The sequence below is a fragment of the Pan paniscus genome, chromosome 1 (genome assembly GCF_029289425.2).
Source record: "Pan paniscus chromosome 1, NHGRI_mPanPan1-v2.0_pri, whole genome shotgun sequence".
Lineage (NCBI taxonomy): Eukaryota > Metazoa > Chordata > Mammalia > Primates > Hominidae > Pan > Pan paniscus.
In genome coordinates, this window is record NC_073249.2 from 203,756,284 (window position 1) to 203,770,899 (window position 14,616).

General features: G+C 48.9%; 1 protein-coding gene across 4 annotated transcripts in view; it reads left to right on the top strand.

Moving 5' to 3' along the window:
- Positions 1 to 12,116: 12,116 nt before the first annotated feature.
- The window catches only part of LUZP1 (leucine zipper protein 1), a 93,679-nt gene continuing 91,179 nt past the window's right edge, over positions 12,117 to 14,616 (top strand). For 2 of the 4 annotated variants that reach the window (XM_055096690.2, XM_034957875.3), the window contains exon 1: positions 12,117 to 12,375. The gene's annotated coding sequence lies outside the window, so the exon portion shown is untranslated. Of the gene's footprint in view, positions 12,376 to 12,483; positions 12,871 to 14,616 lie in introns of those variants that run through there. The other 2 variants (XM_034957876.3, XM_063594109.1) reach the window with 2 other exon arrangements.

Below are 14,616 nucleotides of genomic sequence, written 5' to 3' on the forward strand. Positions count from 1 at the left end.
GAGACCCCGTCTCTAATGACAACAACAGAAATTACCAGACATGGTGGAGTGCACCAGTAGTCCCAGCTACTCGAGAGGCTGTGGCTACAGTGAGCCCTGATCATGCCACTGCACTCCAGCCTAAGAGACAGAATGAGGCCGTGTCTCAAAATAAAAATAGAAAAGAAAAAAGAAAAATAAAAGAAACCTGCTTATGGTTAGGTGATATTAGAGAAGGTTTCATAAAGAGAGAACACTTCAGCAGACTGCCAAAAGCTGAGCCCATGTGGAATAGATAGGAGCCCAAGAGAGGGGAGGTATGACAAGACCTCTTGGGGGAGATGGGACAGAGCAGAGGAAGGTAGGGAAGGCCACACCAGGTGGAGAAAAGAGCAGTAACAGAGCCCCAGAGACCTGTAATATTTGCTGGGGTCTCTGGGCACAGAAAGAAGAAAGGGGCAGGAATATGGGGTGTCAGGAAGGAAAGGGAAAGGCAGGAGGCCAAGATTTAGGGGATGGTTGGTTATCCAGAGGAATCTCACGCTGATTTGAAGCTTATGCTAGACATCATCCAGCGCAGCCCTGTACCACCTGCATTAGAATCACCCAGGCAGGGCTGGGCACAGTGGCACACTCCTGTAATCCCAGCACTTTGGGAGGGCAAAGCTGGAGGATCACTTGAGCCCAAGAGTTCGAGACCAGCCTGGGCAACATGGTGAAACCCCATCTCTACTAAAAATGCAAAAATTAGGCGGGTGTGCTGGTACACACCTGTAGTCTCAGCTACTGGGGAGGCTAAGGTGGGAGGATTGCTTGAGCCGGGGAGGTTGAGACTGCAGTGAGCTATGATCGTGTCACTGCACTTCAGCCTGGGTGACAGAGCAAGACCCTGTCTCAAAAAAAAAAAAGTCAAATTGAAGGTAAACTTAGAACTTAGGCCGGGCGCGGTGGCTCATGCCTATAATCACAGCACTTTGGGAGGCCGGGGCGGGTGGATCACCTGAGGTCGGGAGTTTGAGACCAGTCTGACCAACCTGGAGAAACCCCATCACTACTAAAAATACAAAATTAGCCAGGCATGGTGGCACGCGCCTATAATCCCAGCTACTTGGGAGGCTGAGGCAGAATTGCTTGAACTGGGAGGCGGAGGTTGCAGCAAGCCGAGATTGCGCCATTGCACTCCAGCCTAGACAACAAGAGCGAAACTCCATCTGAAAAAAAAAAAAAGAAAAACTTGTTTCTCATGACCATAGGGGAAGCCTGTGTTTGGAGCCTTTCTCCTCTTCTCCCCACCCATCCCTGTCATGCCCCTAATTCCTTCACGCTTAGTCACAGACACACACACAGCGTGATGGTGACAATGCAGGTTCCTGTCTAGCACAGGACTCTGCTAATTTTTGGTGTATGTAAGTGGGCAGACACTGCAGAGTGCCCACCCTGCAGCCAATCCTGTTCCCTGGTCACCGGACCCTAAGTCCATTTTTTTGTTTTTGTTTTGTTTAGAGGTGAGGTCTCGCTATGTTGCCTAGGCTGGAGTACAGTGGCTATTCACAGGTATGATCATGGCATACTACAGCCTGGAACTCCTGGTCTCAGGCAATCCTCCTGCCCCTGCCTCCCAAGTAGCTGGGACTACAGGCACGCACCATCACACCAGGCCTCAGGTCAGCTTAAATGGCAACGGGCTGCAGGCCGCAGGAGGTGAATCCTGACGTTTGAGTAAATATTTGGGCACCGTGGCCCACCTCTGCTTTCTCAGTCAGCATCCTTAGGGTGCATGTCACTGTCCTATGATCTCTCATCAGACTAGGAGCCCCGCAGGGTATTTCATTGATCTTTGTACTCTTAGTACCTGGCACACAGCCAGTACTCAATTAACGATAATAGCAAGTGTCTATTGAGCACTTACTGTGTACCTAGGTACTGCCCTAAGCATTTTATGAGCGTTAACTCATTTAACCTGCATGAAGTTGTTCTATTACTATCCTCCAGATGAGGAACTGGAAGCCCCAAGAAATTAAATACTTTGCCCATTTTCACCTGCTGATAAGTGGTGGGACCAGAATTCAAGACACAGCTGCAGCCCAGAATCCTCACTCTTAACCCCCAGGGGATATGGCCAGGGTCAAAATGGCATGTGGCTTTGAGGAGCAGCATAAAGTAGTGAAGAAAGCACTGATCTGGGAACCAATGAACCTGTCCCAGTTTTTCCACAGTCTTGCTTCATGTCTCTCTGCCTCAGTTTGTTCTGTACAATGTGGGTAATAATAATGTTAACCTCAGGGTGGTTGGGGCCTATGCTCAACTCTGGAGCGTTCAAAACTGGGGGAGGTTATTGAATGAGACTAGGCCACAGTTAGCTTATAAGGAATTAACTAAACGCACACACACACACACACAGAAAACACGGTGCAACTATGTAGATCACCAAACAAGCCTGTGAACAAGGTTTGGCCTCTGGGCCACCAGTTGGCAACCTCTGATCCTCCCCATTGATCCTCCCCATGCTGTTGACTAATTTCTGTTCTCCATACAGCAGCTGGGTCCCTCATGGAGCTCACAGTTCATCTGGGGACCAAAGTGCATGAAACAGATTACAAAGCCAGACAGCCGGTCCTCCACCAAGCCTGTGCCGCACCCCACGCCCTCAGCTCCCTCAGGTGCATTCCAGCCACCTGTCACAGGAAGAGGTGGACTGAGGGGAGGAAGGCAGAAGTGCCCTTTTTACATGGTCACTGGCAAGGATAGATGTGAGTAGTCCTCTGCATCTGAGGGTCTTAAGATAGTGCATTTACCTGCTTCCCTGGCCCCCGTGTATTTTGCTCCCAAGGGAAGGAGTAGGAATTCTAGACCTAGAGGGTATCAGATGGGAGAGGGCCTTCAAGGTCATCCAGGACAACCCCAATCAGATCTCTAACATCAGAGCAGCAGCTTACGCATTATAATTGGTGAAGTGGGAACTACTATTATCCCCATTTTGCAGATGGGTAAACTGAGACTCAGAATGGTTAAGTAATGCACTCGAGGTATTGCTGCAACTAAATAGGAAAGACAGTGGGCATGATAGTTCAAGCCTGTAATCCCAGTACTTTCTGAGGCCTAGGTGGGTGGATTCCTTGAGCTCAGGAGTTTGATACCAGCCTGGGCAACATGGTGAAACCCCATCTCTACAAAAAAACACAAAAACTAGACAGGTTTGGTGGCATGCACCTGTAGTCCCAGCTACTCAGGAGGCTGAGGTGGGAGAATCCCTTGAACCTGAGAGGTTGAAGCTGTAGTGAGCCATGTTCATGCCACTGCACTGTAGCCTGGGTAACAGAGCAATACCCTATCTCAAAAAATAAAACAAAAATAAATAAATAGCAAAGTCAGCATTTACATCTAGCAGTATGACCTGAGAGCCAGCATGGCTAGCCATCAGCCTCTACCACCTCCTTGGCAACACTTGTACCAGTTGTTTGAGAGGGTGCTCATCACCTTTCTCTATTTTTTTTTTAAGACAGACTTTCGCTCTATTGCGAGGCTGCAGTGCCGTGGCATGATCCCGGCTCACTGCAAACTCTGCCTCCTGGGTTCAAGCGATTATCCTGCCTCAGCCTCCTGAATAGCTGGGACCACAGGCATGCGCCACCACACCCAGATAATTTTTTTTTTTTTTTGTATTTTTAGTAGAGACGGGGTTTCACCATGTTGGCCAGGATGGTCTCGATCTCTTGACCTCGTGATCCGACTGCCTCGGCCTCCCAAAGTGCTGGGATTACAGGCATGAGCCACCGCTCCCTACCCTTTCTGTATTTTTTTAACCATAGCTACACTAACCCAAGACTAGTCAGGTGCCAGGCCTTGCACTTGGCACTTTATTTATTTTTATTATTTATTTTTGAGACAGAGTTCCACTCTTGTTGCCAGGGTGGAGGGCAATGGCACAATCTCAACTCACTGCAACCTCCACCTCCCGGGTTCAAGCGATTCTCCTGCCTCAGCCTCCTGAGTAGCTGGGATTACAGGCACCTGCCGCCATGCCCAGCTAATTTTTGTATTTTTAGTAGGGATGGGCTTTTCACCATACTGGCCAGGCTGGTCTCAAACTCCTGACCTCGTGATCCGCCCACCTCAGCCTCCCAACATGCTGGGATTACAGGCATGAGCCACTGTGCCTGGCCCACTCAGCACTTTAAACATGCTTTCTATGATTCCCTCATAACATAAAAAAAAAAAGTCAAATTGAAGATAAACTTAGAACTTGGCCAGGCGTGGTGGCTCATGCCTGTAATCCCAGCACTTTGGGAGGCCTGCATGTTCCTGCATGTTCCATATTATGCCCATTTTATATGTGAGAAAACTGAGGTTCAAAGTCATGAGGGAACTTGCCAAGCTTAAAAGCACACTAGGGACAGGCTGAGATCAAATGCGTATTTGTTCTTTATTGAGCTCTGACTGAAAGCTTCCCTTGGTTTTGGGGAAAGAAAAATCTGTCTCCCAGAAGTGGCAGCCCCGGGTTCCTAGTTCTCAAAGCCCACATGCTCTCTTCAGATGTTTGAAGGTGGACACATTGCACCCCTTCAGTATTTTTTATACCAGAGCCAGAGAGTGCCTCCTTCAACTCTTCCCCATAAAATGTGATTTTGAGGTCCCCCCAGCCATCATCTTGTTCATCATCCTATGGATAAGTTATACTTTTTCCATGTTCCAGTCAAAGTTCTGATCCCAAAATGGAACACAGTTCTCTAGACACGGACAGATGGACTATCATCTCCCTCACTGTACACACAGTGCTTCTATTAATATAGCCCCAAACCCAATAAAGTATCTCCTATGTACAAAGCACTACCCATGCACTTGGGATAGAGAGTGAACAAACCAGCAACTTCCCTGCCCTCCGGGAGCTTACATTTTGCTCACTGAGCTAAGGGAGGAGGCAGAGTCACTTTAGACATGAATCCTAGAATGTCAGAGCTGGTAGTGCCCAGTCCCCTCCTGCCTCTTTCTTTTTTTGAGATGGAGTCTCGCTCTGCCACCCAGGCTGAAGTGCAGTGGTGTGATCTCAGCTCACCAAACCTCCGCCTCCCAGATTCAAGTGATTCTCCTGCCTCAGCCTGCCGGGGAGCTGGGACTACAGGCGGCTGCCACCATGCCCGCCTAATTTTTGTATTTTTAGTAGAGATGGGGTTTCACCATGTTGGCCAGGCTGGTCTCAAACTCCTGACCTCAGGTGATCCACCCCCCTCAGCCTCCCAAAGTGCTGGGATTACGGGTGTGAGCCACTGCACTCGGCCTCCTGCCTTTTTTATTAACAGATGAGGAAACTGATCCCAGAAGGGGCAGTGACAGACCCAAGATTCTTCAGTGGGACAAAATTCACTTCTGCCTTTCTCATAACCTCAGGCACTGGTGAGACCTGGGGCCTTATAGAGAAATGTGGACTGGGATGAAAAGTTTGCTGTTGAGAATTTTGTTAAGTGGACCCACCCTAGACCTCCTTAAAGCTTTCTTCAGAAATCCTAATTTATTTTAGATATGGCCACCAGGTGGCGCAGAGGCACCAGGAAAAAGTGCAGAAATCAAAGGTGGGTGGGCTCCTTCCTCTTCCGATCAATTTTCCTTTGCAAGGGGGAATGGTGAGCGGGGAATAGCAAAGCCAGCCTGGCGCGGTGGCTTGTGCCTGTAATTGCAGCACCTTTGGAGGCCGAGGCAGGTGGATCTCTTGAGCTCAGGAGTTTGAGACCAGCCTGGGCAACACGGTGAAACTCCGTCTCTACAAAAACCACAAAAACTAGCTGGGTGTAGTGGTGCATGCCTGTAGTCCCAGCTACTCAGGAGGCTGAGGTGGGAGAATCCCTTAAGCCTGGGAGGTCAAGGCTAGGACAGCATTGTACTGTATACATTATACATATATACATATACAGAGGTGAATTCTGCCTCAGTCAAGGAGGTAGTATGGAGTAGTGGCTAACAGCCTGGATGCAGGCATCACACAGACCGGGTGGGAAACCTAGCTTCCTTTTGCTGCAGGGGGAACTCCCTGACACCTAGCTCACGAGGTAGCCTCTGACACTTAGATTTGGGTACAAGATAAGGTCCTCATTTCCTGGGGCTCTACACAGAGTTGGAACTGCTGGTGCCCTCTTCCTGACAGGTCCCTTTTCCAGACAGTTGATGGTCAACTCCAGTCCAGCAGAGAAGTTTCTGCAAGAAGGCAGGAAGTCTTTGCTGCCACCCAGAGAAGGTAAGGCTGATGGAATCCAACAGCTTCACAGCCCAGGATAGGTGTGAAAGCTCATCCGTGCTTCTGTTCATTTCATGACACACAGATGTGCAAAGGGTCTGAGGCTGAAAATGGTGAATGATTCAGGGGTGCTGAGAGTCTAGAGTTCGGGGGTGCTGAGAGTCTAGAGTGCCTGAGAAGAAAGAGAGGGTTGGAGAAGTAAGCTGGGCCTTGGGGACTTGACCAAGCTATCTACTTTGAACTTTATCCTGGGAGCAACAGGGAGCTATTGAAGATTATTTAGCAAAGGAATGATACAGTTAGACCAGTGTTGAAACCAATCACTCAAGCTGGGTGTAAAAGAAGAAATGGGCTGGGCGTGGTGGCTCACGCCTGTAATCCCAGCACTTTGGGAGGCTGAGGCTGGCAGATCACTTGGGGTCAGGAGTTTGAGACCAGCCTGGCCAACATTTCGAAACCCCATGTCTACTAAAAATATAAAAATTACCTAGGTGTGGTGGCATGCACCTGTAATTGCAGCTACTCAGGAGGCTGAGGCAGGACAATCGCTTGAATCAGGGAGGCGGAACTTGCAGTGAGCCAAGATCATGCCACTGCACTCCAGCCTGGGTGATAGAGCAAGACTTCATCTCAAAAAAACAAAAACAAAAACAAGGAATGGAGGTGGGGGAGCCTGGAGGCAGAGTCCAACTAGAAGAGCTGCAGGCTGGAATGGGGTGATTACACTGATAGCTGATTTTTCATCCACTCAGAGCTTCTCATTGGTGAAGGGGCACTCGAGTGAAATTTGTCTGGCTTGCCCAGGAGACAGCTCCCACAGGGTAAGGGGCTGCCCTGGGGCCAGAGAGGAAGAGTGGTTGGTTCCAGCAGCAGGTGTGTCCAGGGAGATCTTCGATATAATCAGACGGCCTAGGAAGAGACAGGTGGCTAATGAAAGAAGCTAGATTCTGGGTCAGGTTGGAGGGCAGAGGCAGTGTGCGATCTAATGGTTAGGAACACATAATGGCACCAGACACATCTTGTTCAGGTCCCAGCTCTGTCTCCTCTTGGCTGTGTGGTTGTGGCCAGGTCACTTTGGCTTGCTTTCTTTTTTCTTTCTTTTTTTTTTTTTTTTCAGACAGAGTCTCACTCTTTCGCCCAGGCTGGAGTGCAGTAGTGAGATCTTGGCTCACTGCAACACCCGCCTCCTGGGTTCAAGCAATTCTTGTGCCTCAGCCTCCTGAGTAGCTGGGACTAAAGGTGCATGCCACCACTCCCAGCTAATTTTTGTACGTTTTGTTCAGTAGATACGAGGTTTCGCTATGTTGGCCAGGCTTGTCTCGAACTCCTGACCTTAAGTGATCCACCTGCTTTGGCTTCCCAAAATGCTGGGATTACAGGCGTGAGCCACTGTGCCCAGCCCACGTTGCCTTTCTGAGCCTCAGTTTCCTCATCTGTAAAATGTGATTATGAATAGGGCTCATGCCTTGAGACTACTGTGGGGGCTGGACGAGGGAATGTGTGTAAAACTCAGCACAGCACTGGGTGCCTAGGAAGCACTCAATAAGGGAAGCTTCAGGTTCTCAGCCCCCATCAAAGACAGTCTTGTTGGGGCAGGTGGTCATTCTGGCTTTGCAGAACGTCTCCAGGCCAGGGTGGCTTCAAAAACTGGCCAGTCTGAGCTGATACCACACAAAGTTACACCAAGAGAATTCCAGCCAGAAGCAAAGAAATGATGCTTTGGTCAGCCCAGGACCACATTCTGGGGGAAATGTGCCATTTCTGTTCCACTTTTTTTTTTTTTTTTTTTTTTTTTGAGACAGAATCTCGCTCTGTCGCCCAGGCTGGAGTGCAGTGGCTCGATCTCGACTCACTGCAAGCTCCGCCTCCTGGATTCACGCCATTCTCCTGCCTCAGCCTCCCAAGTAGCTGGGACTACAGGCACCCACCACCACGCCTGGCTGATTTTTTGTGTTTTTTTAGTAGAGACGGGGTTTCGCTGTGTTAGCCAGGATAGTCTCGATCTCCTGACCCCGTGATCCACCCGCCTTGGCCTCCCGAAGTGCTGGGATTACAGACATGAGCCACTTGCGCCTGGCATTTTTTTTTTTTTTTTTTTTGAGATGGAATTTAGCTCTGTCGCCAGGCTGGAGTACAGTGGCGCAATTGTAGCTCAGTGCAGCCTCGCCCTTCTAGGCTGAAGCGATCCTCTCACCTCAGCCTTCTGTGCCCAGCTGATTTTTTTATTTTTTGTAGAGACAAGGTCTCACTTTGTTGCCCAGGCTGGTCTCAAACTCCTGAGCTCAAGCAATCCTCCCACCTTATCCTCCCAAAGTGTTGGATTACGAGCATTAACCACTGCACCTGGCCTCTGTTCCAATTTTTGAAACATTAAAAATTATTCTCCTTCTTCCAGGGGTTCTAGGTGATATTCTCTGTTTTATTTTGCTAGTTTCCTTTTTATTTTGTGGGTGGTTGTATACTGAAGTCTTCCTATAATACTAGTTATTGTGATAAACGTTTCATGTACATTCTTTTTTTTCTTTTTCTTTTTTTTTTTTGAGACGGAGTTTTGCTTTTGTTGCCCAGATTGAAGTGCAATGGTGTGATCTCGGCTCACCACAACCTCCACCTCCCAGGTTCAAGCGATTATCCTGCCTCAGCCTCCCCAGTAGCTGGGATTACAGGCATATGCCACCACGCCTGGCTAATTATATATTTTTAATAGAGACAGAGTTTCTCCATGTTGGTCAGGCTGGTCTTGAACTCCCAATCTCAGGTGATCCACCCGCCTCAGTCTCCCAAAGTGCTGGGATTACAGGCATCAGCCACCGTGCCTGGCCTTATGTACATTCTTTCATGTAATCTTTATAGCAACTCTTTCATGGTGTTTTTGTGTTATTGTTCTCACTGTGTGGATGAAGAAACTGAGGCTTGAAGAAGTTAACAAACGTTCCTGGGTCTGTCTGACACTAACCCCTTCACCCTTCATTACTACACTTACCTGGCCTGTCAGCAGAAAGGTCCCTAGGGCCTTAGGTTACCCTAGTATCCTGCCCCAGAATTACCCAGTGAGTAGAATACCAAGGTTTGTCTGGACCAAAAATAAGAGAAACAACCTTTGGGAGGCCGAGGCAGGCAGATCACGAGGTCAGGAGTTCAAGACCATCCTGGCCAACATGGTGAAACCCTGTCTCTACCAAAAATACAAAAATTAGCTAGGCATGGTGGCACGTGCCTGTAATCCCAGCTACTCGGGAGACTGAGGCAGGGGAATTGCTTGAACTGGGACCCAGGAGGCAGAGGTTGCAGTGAGCCGAGATTGTGCCACTGCACTCCAGCCTGGGCTACAGAGCAAGACTCTGTCTCAAAAAAAAAAAAAAGAAAAGAAAAGAAAAGAAACAACCGTGTGACACGGGGCGAAACTCTGATTGTCTGATTGAGGAACCATCCATTGTATTAGGGTCACATGTGTAATACATTCCCTGAGAGTTTAATGCAGGGAAAAATTTGTCTCTCCCAAATCACTGGCCTGATTCTTCCAACCATATCACAGCAATAGCTAATTCTTCTATACGATTTACCATGTAACAGGCCTGTTATGAGAATGAAATATGCAGCCGGGCGCGGTGGCTCATGCCTATAATCCCAGCACTTTGGGAGGCTGAGGCAGGTGAATCACTTGAGGTCAGGATTTCGAGACCAGCCTGGCCAACATGGTGAAACCCTGTCTCTACTAAAAATACAAAAATTAGCCAGGCGTGGCAGCAGGTGCCTGTAATCCCAGTTACTCAGGAGGCTGAGGCAGGAGAATTACTTGAACCTGGGAGGCAGAGGTTGCAGTGAGCTGAGATTGCACCACTGCACTCCAGCCTGGGCGACAGAGCAAGACTCCCCCTCAAAAAACAAAACAAAATGAAAAAAAGAACTAAATATGTCTGAAGTCATTTAATCCTTCCAGGGACCCTAAGAAAGGGGTTTGTTATTATATTATCCTGTTTTTCAGAAGAAGCAACAGAAGCACAGAGAAATTAAATAACTGCTTAAGGTTGTGTGACTAGTAAGTGGTAGAGTTGGGTTTCAAAACAATGTAATTTGCCTCCAGGGTCTGTGTATTCAATCACATGTTTACTACTTCCTACACAATTTGTAACTCATCCTGGTTCCCTCTTTGCTTTGACTGCCAGGAAACTCAGAACCATGATTTGTTTGTTCTTCACAGTTACTATCCTTAGAAAACTCAGCCCACCATTTCTACCCTAATTAGTCCATATTTCATCTTTCTTTCCTTTTTCCCCACTGGCCTTTGATCCAGGCTTTTATTGCTCCCGAATTCTTGTTCTTTAATTATCAGTCAAATGGTCTCGAGGCTGCAATGAAACTACCTTGAAACCCTTTTTGGAAAACACATTACATAAGACATCAGATGAACAGAGATGGCTTCTGACCAGCTGAGCCAGTTGGACACAGTTGAAGATGTCTTTTGAGCATCTTTCGTGTAACCAGCACTGTGCTCTGTCATGCGGAGGATACAACAGTGAGCCCAAGGTAGTCCCATACTAGTTATGCCAACTGCTATGATAGATAAATCCTGAAATCGCAATGCCTAAATACAATAGAAATTAGTTCAATGTGTGCCCCCCTCAGTCAAGTGATGAGTGAGACCCAGGTTGACTAAGGCTCTGCCCCGTTCAACGTGTAGCTTCCAAGGGCCCCCTGGTGTTGACATCTGATTGGCAGATGAGAGAAAAGAGCTTTGAGCAAGCATACATCCTTCTTCACCACTTTGGCCAGGACATAGCATTCATGTTCTCTGCCCATATCCCACTGGTGAACACGAGTTATGTACCTAATTAGCAAGGAGTGCTGGAAAATGTAGTCTGGCTGCTTTTCTCAGAAACAACTCTACATGTGGAAGGGGAACAGCTTTGATGAACAGCTGACCTTGTCCCAGTTTACGAGGAACTTAAAATTATTGAATCGTCTACCCTTATAGAATGGCTAAGAATACCATGCAATATGTAATGTGGCCACAGGGAGGAAAATGGCCTGGCCTTGTTTACAAGAAACCACGGACAAAAAAAGGAGCATTTAAGGCTGGGCACGGTAGCTCGCGCCTGTAATCCCAGCACTTTTGGAGGCCGAGGTGGGTGGATCACCTGAGGTCAGGAGTTTGAGACCAGCCTGATCAACCAATGAAACCCTGTCTCTACTAAAAATACAAAATTAGTCAGGTGTAGTGGCACACGCCTGTAATCCCAGTTACTTGGGAGGCTGAGGCAGGAGAATCACTTGAACCCGGGAGGCGGAGTTTACAATGAGCCAAGATCATGCCATTGCACTCCAGCCAGGGCTATAAGGCGAAACTCCGTCTCAAAAAAAAAAAAAAGGAGCATTTACATTTAAACCAAATGTATTTGTCCAACAAGGGAATGGGATGGGGGTGTGGAGGGGGGAGAGTTTATCATGATAGTGAGTATTCAGGCAGAGGCTAAGTTTTCACTTGGCTGAAGGCTCTAGAAAGGGTCACATGGACAGATGCCTCCTATCAGTCCTTCTAAGTGTGAACTTCCACGTAAGGTTCCCTTAGTCACCTCTGAGCACTTACTTTGTGTCAAGTTCTCGGTAAGGCTCTGAGGACCCAGAAACAAATGAGACAAGGTCATGGTTACTCAACTGAAATGCTGAAGCAGGATAGAGAAAGGCTGAGCTCTGGAAACAGGAGGCTGGAGTTTAATTCCTAGCTCTGTTATTTCGTAGCTGTGCATCACTGGAGATGCCACTTGGCCTCTGGTTCTGTTTCCTCATTTATGAACTAGGAACAACAGTTATCTTCATAGATTACAGGAACCCAATGACAAAATACACCTGGAGCATTTGTAGCACAGTGCCTGGTATGTAGTAAGCATGTTATTTTATTAGTAGTAATATTTTTATGATGACCTTGGATAAGTCACTTCATTTTTCAAAGCCTCAGCTTTCTCATCCATAGGATGGAGTTAACACTGACATCACGGGGTTGGAATCTTGCTGTGTCGTGGGGTCGGGAGCTGCCATTTCGTCTCTCCGCTTCCTCCTGGGATAAGTGGGTCGCATCATGCCCACTTGATCGCGGACGGAAACCAGCCCCGTTCAGCGCAAAGGAGGAACCTGAATTAACAAGGACGCGATTTGCTGGCTGCGCTCCCGGGGTAGGAGGTTTGCGCTGGGTCCCATCCCCCGGCCGGTCCTGCTCAGGAAACGCGGAGAGAAAGCCAGGAACCAGGCCTGCCAGGCCCTGCGGCCCCTCAGCGCCGTCCCTCCTCCCCGGCCCTCGGCTGCAGGAAGCCGGCTGGCGGGAACGCCCTGCCTGGTGGGTGGGAAAGGCCGAGAGCGCGCCCGGCACCGGCGGCTTCTCAGGCCCGCGGCCGGCTGGCGGCGCGGAGCTGTCACTGCGGCAATCGGCGAACGCGCCGGCCCCCTCCCCCGCCGCCCGCAAGCCTGGTGCAGTCGGCCCATGAGTATTTCATGAAGTGCCGCAGCCGGATTCATGGCTCACTGGCGCAGGAGGGGAGAGAGGCTGAGTCCTGTCAAGCGCCAGCGCCCCACCCGTCACGGAGCGCACGCCGCGGGGGCCGGGCTGGGGAGGGAAGGGTGTCCAGCCCTCTCTTTTGGGTGGTGAGATGCTGAGGCCTGAGGGTTTCTAGGTGAGTGTTCAAGGTCATGGCTAGTAAACGGCAGGGCCGGGATGCAACTCGGGGTCTGTTTCATCCTAAAGTTTGTGCCTCGGGTCTGTGGTTCTGCTCCAGATTTTTGGGGTGTTTGGGGGGCAGGGGTTACGTTCTTGCCGCACCTCAAGAACCGGAGTTCTGTACCCTGGGGCTACCGATGTCCTCTCAGAGGTCTGTGAACCCCTTGTAATTGTGTAACATGTTGTGTGTGTTGCATTTTTCTTCGAAGTTCCAAAGGCGTCAGTGATCCAACAAGGGTTAAGAATTATAGCCCTCTGCAGGGCATGGTGGCTCATGCCTGTAATCCCACCACTTTGGGAGGCCGAGGTGGGAGGATCGCTTGATTCCAGGAGTTCGAGACCAGCCTGGGAAACATAGTGAGAACCCCCCAATCATCCTTACAGAAAATTTAAAAATTAGCTGGACGTGGTGGCACACGCTTCTAGTCCCAGCTACTGTGGAGGCTGAGACAGGAGGATTGCTTGAGCCCAGGAGTTTGAGGCTGTGGTGAGGGGTGATTGTGTCACTGCACTGCAGCCTGGGTGACAGAGGCCAGACCCTGTCTCAAAAAACAAAAAACAAAAAACCCCCCAAAATTATAGCTCTCTAAGTCTGCTTTGAGGACCAGCTTCATGAGAGGTTGAGGTTCCTCTATGTCTATAGCCTCTTGAGAATATTTCTGCAAAGCCCCAGCTGTTACTCTGTAGCAACTTGGGGGCCTCTACAGGATCCCAGATCTTTCTACTGGATCTTGAGACTCTTTCTATAGGGTCTTGAGATCTCTCTGGGGATTTGAGCTGTTTATGGGGTCCTGGTGTCTCTTTCTGAGGTTCTGACATCTCACTATAAGGTCGGATGGTCCTCCATGGAATGAGTTCTAAACCTGGGCCTCAGGATGCCTATGAACTCCCTGAAATTGTATGCAAGATTTTGTGGGTCTGTCTGTATACATGGAATTCTGGAGAGAGGTTTCATGGATTTCACTAGATTCTTAAAAGAATCTGTGATCCCCCAAAAGCTGGGAAAAAATATTGCTTTAGAGCATTCATTTGGACAGGCCTTACTCCTTTCTCATCAATAAAAGTCAACGAAGTAGGGGGCTGGGCCATGGTGGGTCACACCTGTAATCCCAGCACTTTTGGGGAGGCTGAGGTGGGCAGATCATTTGAGGTCAGGAGTTCAAGACCAGCCTGGCCAACATGGTGAAACCCCGTCTCTACTAAAAATACAAAAATTAACTGGGTGTGGTGGCGCACGCCTATAATCCCAGCTACTCGGGACGCTGAGGCAGGAAAATCACTTGAACCCAGGAAGTGGAGGTTGCAGTGAGCCCAGATCATACCACTGCACTCCAGCCTGGGCGACAGAGCAAGACTCCATCTAAAAAAAAAAAAAAAAAAAAAAGTCAAGGAAGTAAAAGGTGGAGGAAATAAAAGACAGATAAAAGACAGTGTTTTCTAGTAGAGTATGGGCTTTGTACTCAGGCATTCCTGGGTTAAAATCCCAATTTTGCCACTTACCAGCTGTGTGACCTTGAGCATGTTCCTTACCCTCTCTGAGCCTCCAGGCCACCTCCTCTAGGAAGCCTTCTCTGGCTCCTCAATTCAGTTAGGTCCCCACCCTGCATTCCCCCAATCCCTCCTGGCATATCACCTGATTCTTTGCAGCACTTAATGGAATTGTTATTAAGTAATTGTGTTTAATGTTGTCCTGTTTCTCCAC